The sequence below is a fragment of the Enhydra lutris genome, unplaced genomic scaffold, assembly GCF_002288905.1.
Source record: "Enhydra lutris kenyoni isolate GAN:26980312 unplaced genomic scaffold, ASM228890v2 scaffoldscaffold1, whole genome shotgun sequence".
Lineage (NCBI taxonomy): Eukaryota > Metazoa > Chordata > Mammalia > Carnivora > Mustelidae > Enhydra > Enhydra lutris.
Genome location: NW_019154085.1, coordinates 92,410,223 through 92,422,128, shown reverse-complemented (window position 1 = coordinate 92,422,128; position 11,906 = coordinate 92,410,223). Strand labels below are relative to the sequence as shown.

Sequence of the window (11,906 nt, the reverse complement as noted above, 5' to 3'; positions counted from 1 at the left end):
TCATTTTATTCTCAGGAAGTCATGTTGGTTGGTACCTGAGGCAAAAGGAAAAGTGTGCCGCCATTAATCCATATTTGTATACATTTTTAATGTCTAAATTTTTTTCCAGAATTAGATTTTTATTTTTACTTTTTTATTGTTGTTATTTAGTTGTTTTTTTTTCATAATCATAAATTTAACTCTGCAATTCAGCTAGAAGACTTGGAAGGGAATAAGGAAAATATGGAAGCCATAGAACGGTAGCAAGAGCACAAAGATTATAGGTTATTTTCAGCAGATGGGGCTAAAGGCTACTTTCCTGAGCCGCAGAAGGAATGGTTTTGTAGTTAAGGTAAAACACAAGTCAGATTTGTTAGATTTGTCCACAGTCAGCAATGGTGACCTTCTTGCTGATCTTCTTGCTATTCCTGGACCCAAACCACTCCATGGCTTCGGTAATATTCATGTTGTCTTTCACTTTGCCAAAGACTACATGCTTTCCATCCAGCCACCCAGTCTTAGCAGGGCAGATGAAAAACTGGGAACTGTCTGTGCGGGGTTCAACATTTGCCACAGACAAGATGCCAGGGCCCATGTGCTTCAGGATGAAATTCTAATCATCAAACTTCTCCCTACTGACGGACTTGCCACCAGTGCCATGATGGCCTATGAAATCACCATCCTGGCACAGAAATCCCAGAATAATCCTGTGAAAGTAGGAACCTTTAAAACCAAATTCTCTTCCCAATGCTCAGAGCATGAAAGTTCTCTGCTGTCTCTGAAACTTTATCCCAAGGGCTCACTGTCCACAATGATGTTGAAGAACATGGTGGGTTGACCATGGCTGGGAGGTGCAGGTGACTCTGGGATGGTGGTGTTTGCAAGGTCTGGAATTAGATGTTTAAAATATTGATGATGAGTTTGCTTTCACTAGAGTTAAATTGTAATAAATTATCTTCAGAACAAATAAAATACTTATACTTAAAATATTATTCTGAGTTTTAATACATATGCTTTTCAATTTTTTCAAGACTCTTTCCAACTACTCTAATATTCTGAGAAAAAATTGGCCATTAAAAATATATATAGAAGCACTTAGGTGGCTCAGTCGGTTAAGCGTCTGCCTTCCGCTCAGGTCATGATCCCAGGGTTCTGAGATTGAATCCCACATTGGGCTCTTTGCTCAGCAGGGAGCCTGCTTCTCCCTCCGCCTACCTCTCTCTCTGACAAACAAATAAATAAAATATTTTAAAAATATATATCAAGGGAGTACATTTTTCCTTTTACCTGAAGCTCCAATAGAGCTCAATATGATATTATCTTCATTTAAAATTTTGATATTTTGTCCTAAGTTATTTTAATTAATTTTTATTTTTAAAATGTAAATTCAAATTATAATCCATCTTTATTTCTGAATCTTTTTGGCACATCCTCAAATTTTGCAAACTGGTGTAGCCACTGTGGAAAACGTCTGGAATTTCCTCAACAACCTAAAAATAGAACTATCTTATGATCCAGTAATCACACTACTGGATATTTATCCAAAAAATACAAAACACTATTCAAAGGGATACATGCACCCCTATGTTTGTTGCAGCATTATTTATAATAGCCAAATTATGGAAGCAGCCCAAGTGTCTGTCGATAAATGAATATATAAGAAGATATGAAAAAAAGAATGAAACCTTGTACCCCTGGGGCTAATAATACATTATATGTTAATTAAAAAATAAAATAAAATAAAAGAATGAAACCTTGCCATTGCAACAACATGGAGTGAGTTAAGAAATACGCTAAATGAAATAAGTCAATTAGAGAAAGAAAAATACCCTATGACTTCACTCACATATGGAATTTTAGAAACAAAACAAATAAGCAAAGGGAAAAAAACAAGAGAGATAGAGCAAACTAAGAAAAAGACTCTTAATTATAGAGAATCGACTGGTGGTTACCAGAGGGAAAGTGGGAGGGGGGATGAGGGAAATAGTTGATGGGGATTATGAGTACACTTACTGTGATGAGCACTGAGTAATGTATAAAATTTTTGAATCATATATTGTACACCTGAAATGAACAAAACACTATATGCTAAGTATTTGGAGATTGAAAGATTAATATAAATTAAATTAAAGTAAATAAATAGGTGCTCCCTTCTTATGACCTCTTCAAGAGAATCAACCACATCTCTCCGATGGCATGATCTGTCCAGTGGTTGATTTTGCTGCTAATTTGGCCACATGGTTAGCAGCCCAGTCCTCTGTTGATGGGGGCTGTTGTACCCTACCTGTAAGACGCTTGCTCATAGCCTCCTCCATACTATCCACTCACAACTTGAGTATATTTGGGAACAGGGATCTCTTCTAATCAGGATGGTAGCTGAAGCTGTTCTCACTGAGCAGCTTATTTCAGCAAAAAGATTTCAACCTAGGACTCCCTCCTCTTGAGTTGTAGAATTCTCTACATGAGGGCCAGAATTTCTCAAATTGTCTCATCCCCTCAAGACCTCACTGCCCATCTTCTTCCTGCCTTTGAACTTAGTGCGTAGCCCAGGGCTCCTCAGAAAACTCTGCACTGGTTCCTTTAAGAGGGATAATAACTGACACTTTGCATTAAGCTGGTCTCTCCAGTGGAAGTAACCATCCCTTACCCATGGGATCACTTCTTTTTTTTTTTTTTTTAAAGCTTTTATTTATTTATTTATTTGACAGACAGCTCACAAGTAGGCAGAGAGGCAGGAAGAGAGAGAGGAGGAAGCAGGCTCCCTGCTGAGCAGAGAGCCCGATACGGAGCTCGATCCCAGGACCCCGGGATCATGACCTGAGCCGAAGGCAGAGGCTTTAACCCACTGAGCCACCCAGGTGCCCCCCCATGAGATCACTTCTTACACATCCAGGGCCACCAGGCACCCCAGTGCCTTAGCCCACTCTCCTGAGCACAGGAAGCAGACTGTCAGTTACCTAGGGCTCTCCATAACAAGTCCTACTGACCATCTCCTTTCTCAAGGACTACTGCATTTCCTAGAATCTAACATCTTTTCAGAATTCCATTTAGTTTTCTTGGACACATGGTGAGTGAGAATATTTTTTAAAAATTAATTGTATTTTTATATCCTAGTAGCCAACAGTCAAATTAAATTTAAGAAAATAATGCCATTTACAAAGAAGAATATGAAATCCTTAGGGATGACTCTGACAAAAGCTGGACAAGACCAATACCCTAAAATCTAAACATTACTGAGACAAAGTAAAGACCTAAAAACATGGAGATGCGGAGCACACTTATGGATCAGAAGACTCACTGTTGAGGAGTCCATTCTCATATCTATAGATTCAACACAGTCCTTTTCAAAACTCCAACAGGGTTTTTGTTTTGTTTTGTTTTGTTTTGTTTTCAGAAATTAAAAGCTGATTCTAGGGCATCTGGGTGGCTCAGTTGGTTAAGCGTCTACCTTCAGCTCAGGTCATGATCCCAGAGTCATGGGATCAAGTCCTACATCAGGCTCCCTGCTCAGCTGGGAGTCTGCTTCTCCATCAGCCCTTCCCCCTGCTTGTTCTTGCTCTCTCTCTCTCTCTCTCTCTCAAATAAATAAATAAAATCTAAAACAACAAAGAAGAAATTTAAAAGCCCATTCTAAAATTCTTACTGAAATGCAAATGACCTCAAATGGCCGAAAAGAACTTTGCACAAGAGAACCAAGTTAGAGAACTCAAACTTTTTGACTGCGAGTTATTATAAAGCTGCAGTAATGGGGGCAGTGTGTGGTATTAGCTTCCTGATAGGCAAATTGATCAATGGAACTAAACAGAGGGTAAAGAAATAGACCTACACACAACAATCAATTGATTGTTAGTGAAAGTGCAAAGACAATTCAGCAGAAAAAAGATACTCTAACAAATGGTGCTGGGACAATTAGATATCCATATGCAAAAAAATAAAACACGAATTTCCATCCATGCCTCACACTGTATATAGGAATTAGCTTAAAATGACTCATAGGCCAAAATGTAAAATCCAAAACTATAAAATTTATAGATCCATAAAGTGAAAAATAAGCTGGTCTTCATAAAAATTACAAACATCTAGTCTTTGGAAGATATCATTAAAAGAATGAAAAGTCACACCTTTGTGGGAGAAAATATTTGCATTTGAAAGGCGTATATCTAATAAAGGACTTGTATTTATATACATATATGAATTATTATATATAATACATTAAATATAATAACATGGATAAACCTCAACATATTATGAAAAGTAAAAGTAGTCAGATTAAAAAAGGTATATACTTTTGATTCCAGTTATATACATTTCTAAAAAATGAATGCTTATATATATTATTGAAAGCAGAGCCATGGTTATCTGGGGTTGGGGGATGGGGTAGAGGGGAAGGAATGTAGGTCAGGAGGGAGGGATCAAAGTGGCATGAGGAAACTTTGGAGGTGATGGGTATGTTTATGTCAGAAATTACTTTAAACTGTGCACTAAACATGTGGGGTTTAGGGGTGTTTGGATGGCTCAGTCAGATAAGCCACCAACTCTTTGATTTCAGCTCAGGTCATGATCTTAGGGTTATGAGATTGAGCCCCGGGTTGGGCTCCCCGCTCAGCGGGGATTCTGCTGGAAGATTATCTCTCTCCCTCTCCATCTTCCTTGTCTCCCCCGTGTTCTCACTTTCTTGTTCTGTCTGAAGTAAATAAATAAGACTTTAGAAGAAAATAAACATGGGACACCTGGGTGGCTCAGTCGGTTAAGCATCTCATTTCAGCTCAGGTCATGATCTCAGGGTCCATGATCTCTGCCCAGCCCGCCCACCCCCACCCCCCCGCCAAACTTGCTCTCTCTGTCTCTCTTTCAAATAAATAAATAAAATCTTAAAAAAAAAATAGGCATGGGCAGTTGATTTTCTGTCAGTTTAACTTCAACAAAACTGTTTAAAACAAAACACACACACATAGCACCCATCTTAGGATATTATAAAGCAGACCCTTCTCTGCTTTTCCAAGGTTTTGATATAACATATATATCATTAGCATCCCAGTTTGTCCAGTTAGTTTATTCCCCTTCTGCTTACAGCAGAACTCAACATAAAGTAAGTGTGTTATTCTTGAACATGTCACCCAGGAAGGCTCAAGTGGTGACTGACTCAAGAACAGGGAAGACTGTTGTTTCTCACTTAAATCCTAAGAAAAGCCACAGTCTCCTCCCTATTTGTGCTCCTCCTCTCAGAAGCAGCCTCTTATAGTCTGAGTGCTTTTCACTTTTTCTTCCTGTTGTTTTCAAACCTCTTCAACTCCTTAATTCTTCCTAAGAGGAGTCTAAAGCAGTGTCCCTCAGGTATGTTCTGCAAGTGCTCACTGATCCACAACAGATAAGTACACAGATTGAAGAATATAGGAACGATTATATAATTTCAAAGAATAATTGTACATCTACTAGGCCTAATAATTAAAAATTGAGGCTTTATTTTATATGTCTTTTTATTGTTTTTTTCCTATTCTTTTAAAAATTATAAGTTATTTTAATGAAGAATATACGACTTTCCATTTGCAAAATAATTGAGCCAAATATTAGCATGGAAAAATATTTATAACTACAAAATAAAAAGAGCCTTTTTAAAAAAACATATTGACCAGGAGGCCTAGGTGGCTGAGTCGGTTAAGCATCTGCCTTCGGCTCAGGTCATGATCCTGGAGTCCTAGAACAGGGTCCCACGTCAGCTCCCTGCCCAGAACAGTGTTGAAAACAGAGTATCTTCTGTTTGGTTTTGTTTTTAAGATTTTATTTATTTATTTGTCAGAGAGAGAGCGAGCAAGAGAGCACAAGCGGGGGGAGTGGCACGTAGAGGGAAAGGAACAAGCAGACTCCCAGCTGAGCAGGAAGCCCAATGAGGGACCCCATCCCAGGATCCTGGGATCATGACCTGAGCTAGAGGCAGACGCTCAACCGACTGTGCCACCCAGCCCTCCCTTCTGTTCATTTTTTAAAAATTGTATTTTAAGGATGTATCAATTCACAAGCACTTGAAAATTAGAAAAACAAAAAGTGTAAGGCAAAAAACTGGACCTTTACCACAGATAGTTTGAGGGACACTGACTTAAAGGGTCTTGTTTTATCATTTCCACACATGTATAAACTGAGCCATAGGAAAGTTCAGAGACTTGCCCAAAAGCTAAGAAGTGGCTAGATCATAGGACTGGCAGATCATAAGACTGGCAAATCCAAATCCAAATCCCTGGATCCCCTCCTTGTGTTCTCAGTCCCCTTCTGCTATGCAATCTCTTGCTGTTAGCTTGATAATACATTGAGCTTAGGTCGTTCAAGTGTGTGAGGTGTTAAGTTCTGGCTCACAGGGGACCAACAGCCTGCCCTTACTCTGAATGTTTCCCCAGACCACTGTGACAGATGACACCCCAGAAGTTGTGCAGCGGGGTTCTCGCCCTGACTGGCTGGCAAGCAAGGCCTGGAGTTTCATTAGTACAGGATTCGCCTTGCTAAGTAAACATGCTTATTTGGTTTTAATATATTAGGCTTTGCTATTCAGAGCTAGATTAAACTGTCAATCATCTCCCCCATATTTCATATTGTTTCCTCTGGGCAGGGGCATGCGTGATGTTACACATGTCTCGCCAATAAAACAGCCCTCTGGATTGAAATCTGTTCGGGACTTAGAGCAAGATGTCAAATTAATTGTACCGAAATAATGAGTTAGCACCAAATGCTAATTAAATATTGATGAAAGTCATACTTTCAATTATCTTCATTATGGCCCCATGTTTTATGTAGGCATTAAATGCTTGCAGAACAGCTACGTCTGGTAATTAGCTCGGCACTATTAAAAAAAAAAAAGAAGAAGAAGAAGCCCGTGTTATTGCCCTCCATATTAAAAGCACTTAAAAACCACTTGGAAAATGGAAACTCAGAAAAGAGGCAGTACTTTTTTTCTGAAAATGTTTGAAATTCTATGAATTCTGTACTTCCTGTTCGTAGTAATGGATACTCTCTCTCTCTCTTTTTCATTTTTTCAGCTGGGCAGATTAGAAGTCAGAAGGCCCCTCGGAGTCCCCGCTGAGCTCTGCTGAATCATGGCTTTTTCCACTCTGGTTAACTTCCGGCAGCCTCTCCTTTTAAACACCTACCTGGCCTTTTTACCCTTTTCCTGCCTGGAGGTACGATGGCTGCTTATGGCAAATATGACCACTGCTTCCATTTATGGAATCGTGTTCAGATGTTCCTCAGAGCACAGTCCTGGCGCTACAGGCTTCAGAATCACCTGGGTTATCATTTAGCGTATAGACTCTCTAGCCCCCACAGGTGACCCCGCACAGGAGGAGGAGGCCAGGCCTATGGATGGTACAGTTTGACAACTGATACATCATGGCATTTTCCATCCTGGCTGCATAGTAGAACAGACTTGGGATTTTTTAATAGAGACTTCCCCGATCTTACTAAGGGCCACGGTAAACACGGGTACGTGTGAACATACAAGCACATGCACAAACACGTGTTATGTGATTCTAATGTGTCATTAGGGCGGGGAACCAGTATAATGGGGCCTTAAACAGTATGTATGCTCTGCCGTCCTTTCTGCTTAGAAAGTTCTTCCCACTTCTATGCTCGAAGATTTCCTTTTCCATTCATTGTTAATGATGCACCTTTTTTGGAAATGTGAACATACTCTGTGCTGGTTGGTCATTTGTCTGTCTGTTTTCAGATCCACTCCTTTCAATATAAAACACCCTCAAGGGAAGAATCAAGTGCCACAGCCACATCTTATCACCGAGCCATGGAAGTAAGCCTTGGGTACATGTGGGGAATCCTGACTCTACCATTTATTGTCTGTGTGACTTTACATAAGATATTTAACTTCTCTGACCCTCAGTTTCCTCATCTGGGAAAGGGAGGTAATAAAATCCACTTCCTTGATTGACATGAACAGCAAATAAGATACTGTTAAAGCAGGTGAGCCCAGTGGTTGGTCTCCAGGCAAAGGTATAACACAGAGACTGCTATCTGAACCGCTTGACATGTGGGAAAGGACCTGGAAGAGATTCATAGTAAATACTCCATAAATGCCATTTTAAAAAATTAATTGGATTCTAAAGCTGTTCTATATTCATTCACTGAGTTGGGGCAGAAATGGGAAAAAGAAAAAGGAGCATTAGGGAGAGCTGGTTCTATTGATGAAGGTTCTTGCTTCGGGCACAGGCTAAATCATTCTGTCCTGTAGAAGGTGGCTCTTTTCATCCCCAGCAGCTTCCATGTGAAAGTCGAAGTCCTTACCTTGTATGGTCCAGTCCTGGCCACTTGTTTAAATCAGCTCCACCAGGATCCCCTCGCTCACTGGTTTCAAGCCACACAGGTCTTTGTGTTACTCCTAGAACAAGCCAAGCAATGGCTTCTGAGGGTCTTCATGATTTCCAGCCCCTTCTGCCTGGACCCCTCTCCACCATCATTGCATTCATGGCTTCCTCATTTCACTCTAGTCTATGCTTAACTGTCACTGCCCCAGAGAGACTTCCTTGGCATCTCTTCTCCTCACCCTGCCTTGTTCATCTTCGCAGCATTTCCCTAGAATACTGTCTGCTTATATCATCATCAGTCTATCTTTCTAGAAAGTAAGCCCCATAACAACAGGGACTTTATGGGTTCACGCATGGATCTGGAAGACTGCTTGACAGGGATAGAATGAATTAATGACCAAGGCTGGAAGTGAGAAGGGAAAGAGAAGTACCGTTGCTGAGCATTTGCAGGCTTCCTAGTCACTCTTAGGATAGTCATGTTCTCACTATTCCACACTCAGGCTCAATACTCACAGGAGGGAAGCGGCTGCCGCTGCAAAGTCACAACGTCCAAAATCACAATTATGATCTTTCCCCTCAGTAGGCCCCACTCACTTTGAGTGGTGGACCTGCTGGGATTAGAACTTGGCTTTGAACCTAAGGCTGTCCAACTCTTAACTACAGTAATTTCCTTCAACCAAGGGGCCAGAGAGGAGTAGGGGATAGAGAGTTCTGCCTGGAAGCAAGAACCAGGAAGCATCTCGTGCAGGGGCCTGATTTGGCCCAAGTGCTTGGAGGCTGCTGTGTTCCCGTTCATCCCCGTCAGACTCCCAGACCGCTTAGATTCTCACTCTTAGAGTTTACATTTGTTTTTTTGCTTCTCTCAACTTTTAAAGCCATGACAGTATATCACCTTTCAGGAGGCACGCTGCCTCATTTGGAGCTGTTAAGATAAGGGAAGCGAAAGCTTAATTGTTGGAGAGTGATGAGGTAGGTGCTGCTTTGGATCTGAAAATGAGGCGTGCGAGCCAAAATTGGATTTGTGGGCATAGTCGCAGCTGAAACAGGGCCACGCTGCTAAAGGGCAGCTAAAATTCGCTCATTCACTCACTCATTCATTCTTTCTCTCCTTCAGGTAGTGATAGAGCTCCTATTATGTGTGAGACACTGATCTAGCATGAAATATATAACAATGAAAAAAAAAAGAAAAAAACGGCTGGCACCGTCCTCACATATCTGATATCGTAGTGTGAGAGGGACAACAAACACATAAAAATTAAATATCTAACAATATTAGGTGATGATAAGCACTTTGAAAAAAAATTAGTTTAAGGTAAGGAGCTAATAGGGAAATGGGACTAGGTTAATTTATGTTTTGTTTGTTTGTTTGTTTGTTTGTTTTAGGTTAGTTTAAATGAGTAGTCAGAGAAGACCTTTTGGAGGAGGTGACATTTAAACAAAGATCTAATGAAATAGGCCACATGGATACAAAAAGAAATTTCCGAGCAAAGGAAGTAAGTAACATAGGAAGAAGTTTGGTTCACTGCTCAGTCAGCGGAAGCTAAATGTTTCAACAAACATTGGAGGAGGTCACTGAGCGTATATGAACTAGGTAACCTTGGAACTGGACCCCAACAGTCAGAGACTCCTCACTCCCTTCCTTATCCTTGAAATGTGCATTCTGTTTGCCCTCTCCAGTCCCAGAAACTGTCCAAGGACACAGCCTTAAGACAGAGATGTGGTGCTGAGACTATCTGGATGGTATACATGACTAAACCCAGTTAAGACTGCTATATAAACTTCCAAGATTTGACAAGTGGAGGCAGAGATCTACTTGCGATGTGGGCACCCAAGACAAACCTCATAAGTAAGTTCCCTTGCTTATTAAACCTACCAGTCTGGAGTGGCCTGCCTCTCTCTTTGGCCTCTCCCTGTCCTACATATGAGCTAGTTTTAGATTATAACAGGGAAGTTCCTGAGGAGACTGGGAACCCATACCTGTCCCACCTGTGCTCATTATGGAAACTCAGTGGTTTCACATAAAAGATGCTTATATCTTGCTCACTGCAGAGGTCAGTGTGGGTCTAGTAGATGTGTTTTCCCATACTGTTTCCAGGACCCAGGACCCTTCCCCTGGTGGCTCTACCACCCTCCAGCATCCTGGCTCCTCTCTATCCTAATGGCAAGTGATGGAAATGTGTCATATGGGAAGTTTTTATTGGTCAGGTCCTGAAAATGGCACATATCACTCATTTTCTTGTTTCATCATCAAGAATCCAGTCACATGCCCATCCTGCCAGCAGAGGAGGCTGGAAAATGCAACTTAGCTGTGTGTTTGGGAAGAAGAGAATCCAGGTTTGGGAAGCAGCTAGCCCATCTCTTTCCGGCATACATAAAGAACATACAGGAGGAGCCAGAGTGACTGTTCCTGAGGGAAGGTGACATTTGAGAGGTGGGCATGTGCCAGGGCAGGTAAGGCTTCAGGTCATAGAATGGACTTCGTGTTATTTTCCTGAGTATATTGGCATGCTACCAGAGGATTTTAAACAAGGGAATGATATACTTGGATTTCAATTTTCAAAAGGAACTTGAAGGCTCTTTGGAGACTATAAAGTAGGGACAAGAAAGGCTATGATAATAATTCATGGGAGAGGTGATGAGAGCAGGGACTAAGTCTTGGCTATGGTGAAGTGCTGAAAAGTGGTCTGACTGAACATAGTTTTGAAGGAAAAGCAAAGAGGAGTTACTGTTAAAATGGATGTGGAGCTTTACAGAAAGAGAGGAATCAATGATATTTGCTCAATGTTTTGTCTGAGAAACTAGGTAAGTGGTTTTGCCCTTTAGTGAGATGGCAGAGACCAGAGAAGGACAAAGGGTTAGAAATGGAGACTTCTCTTCCAGACGTTGTGTTTATAATGCCTGTTGAACAGCCAACTGAAGCTATCAACCAGGCAATTGTAGATAGGAAGCTCATGGTGGGAGGGAAGGAAGGAGGGATATGGACTGAAGGTATAAAATTTGGGGTTATCAGGGAGTTGGTATATGAAAGCAAGAGATTTTCAGGAAGTCACTGATGTCAGTAAAGAAGAAAGAATTTTTAGGACCACACTCAGGAGCATTTAAATATCTAAAGTTCTAATCACAGACTCATGGACTCAGAAATAGAAAAGCTGTAAGAAGTTATTAGGTCAAACCTCTCATTTTTCAGGGAAGACACTAAGCTTGAATGATTCCATTGTTTACCTAAGATCACATCATTTGTGTTCACTGAATTCTGCTACAATCCAGATGCTAAAGGCGACTCATCCACAACTTCCTCTTCTATCTTATAATCAAAATACTAATTCCTGTGGTGAAAGATAAGAGAGGGGACTCTGAGAATCAAGAAAAAGGGAGGGAAATAAACTGCGCTGGAGAATATGTTTGCCCCCTACCCCCATCCTGCTCTTCGTTGTTCTAATCAGTGCAGAACACATTATATGAAAGGGATAAAGTATTAGGTCACTTTCATATTCTTTCAACTCTGAAGAGACTGAACAGTAGCCAATCCTGAAACACATTTCAGATGAAAGGTGAGAAAATATGATGAACTATTGGAAGAAAAAAAAGGGGGAAACTGCATCCATTGTCTTTATATCAGAAAGCAGA

At 40.8% G+C, this 11,906-nt stretch overlaps 1 pseudogene; it reads right to left on the bottom strand.

Moving 5' to 3' along the window:
• Positions 1–352: 352 nt before the first annotated feature.
• On the bottom strand, positions 353–9,075 carry LOC111140900 (annotated as a pseudogene).
• Between the last annotated feature and the right edge of the window lie 2,831 nt (positions 9,076–11,906).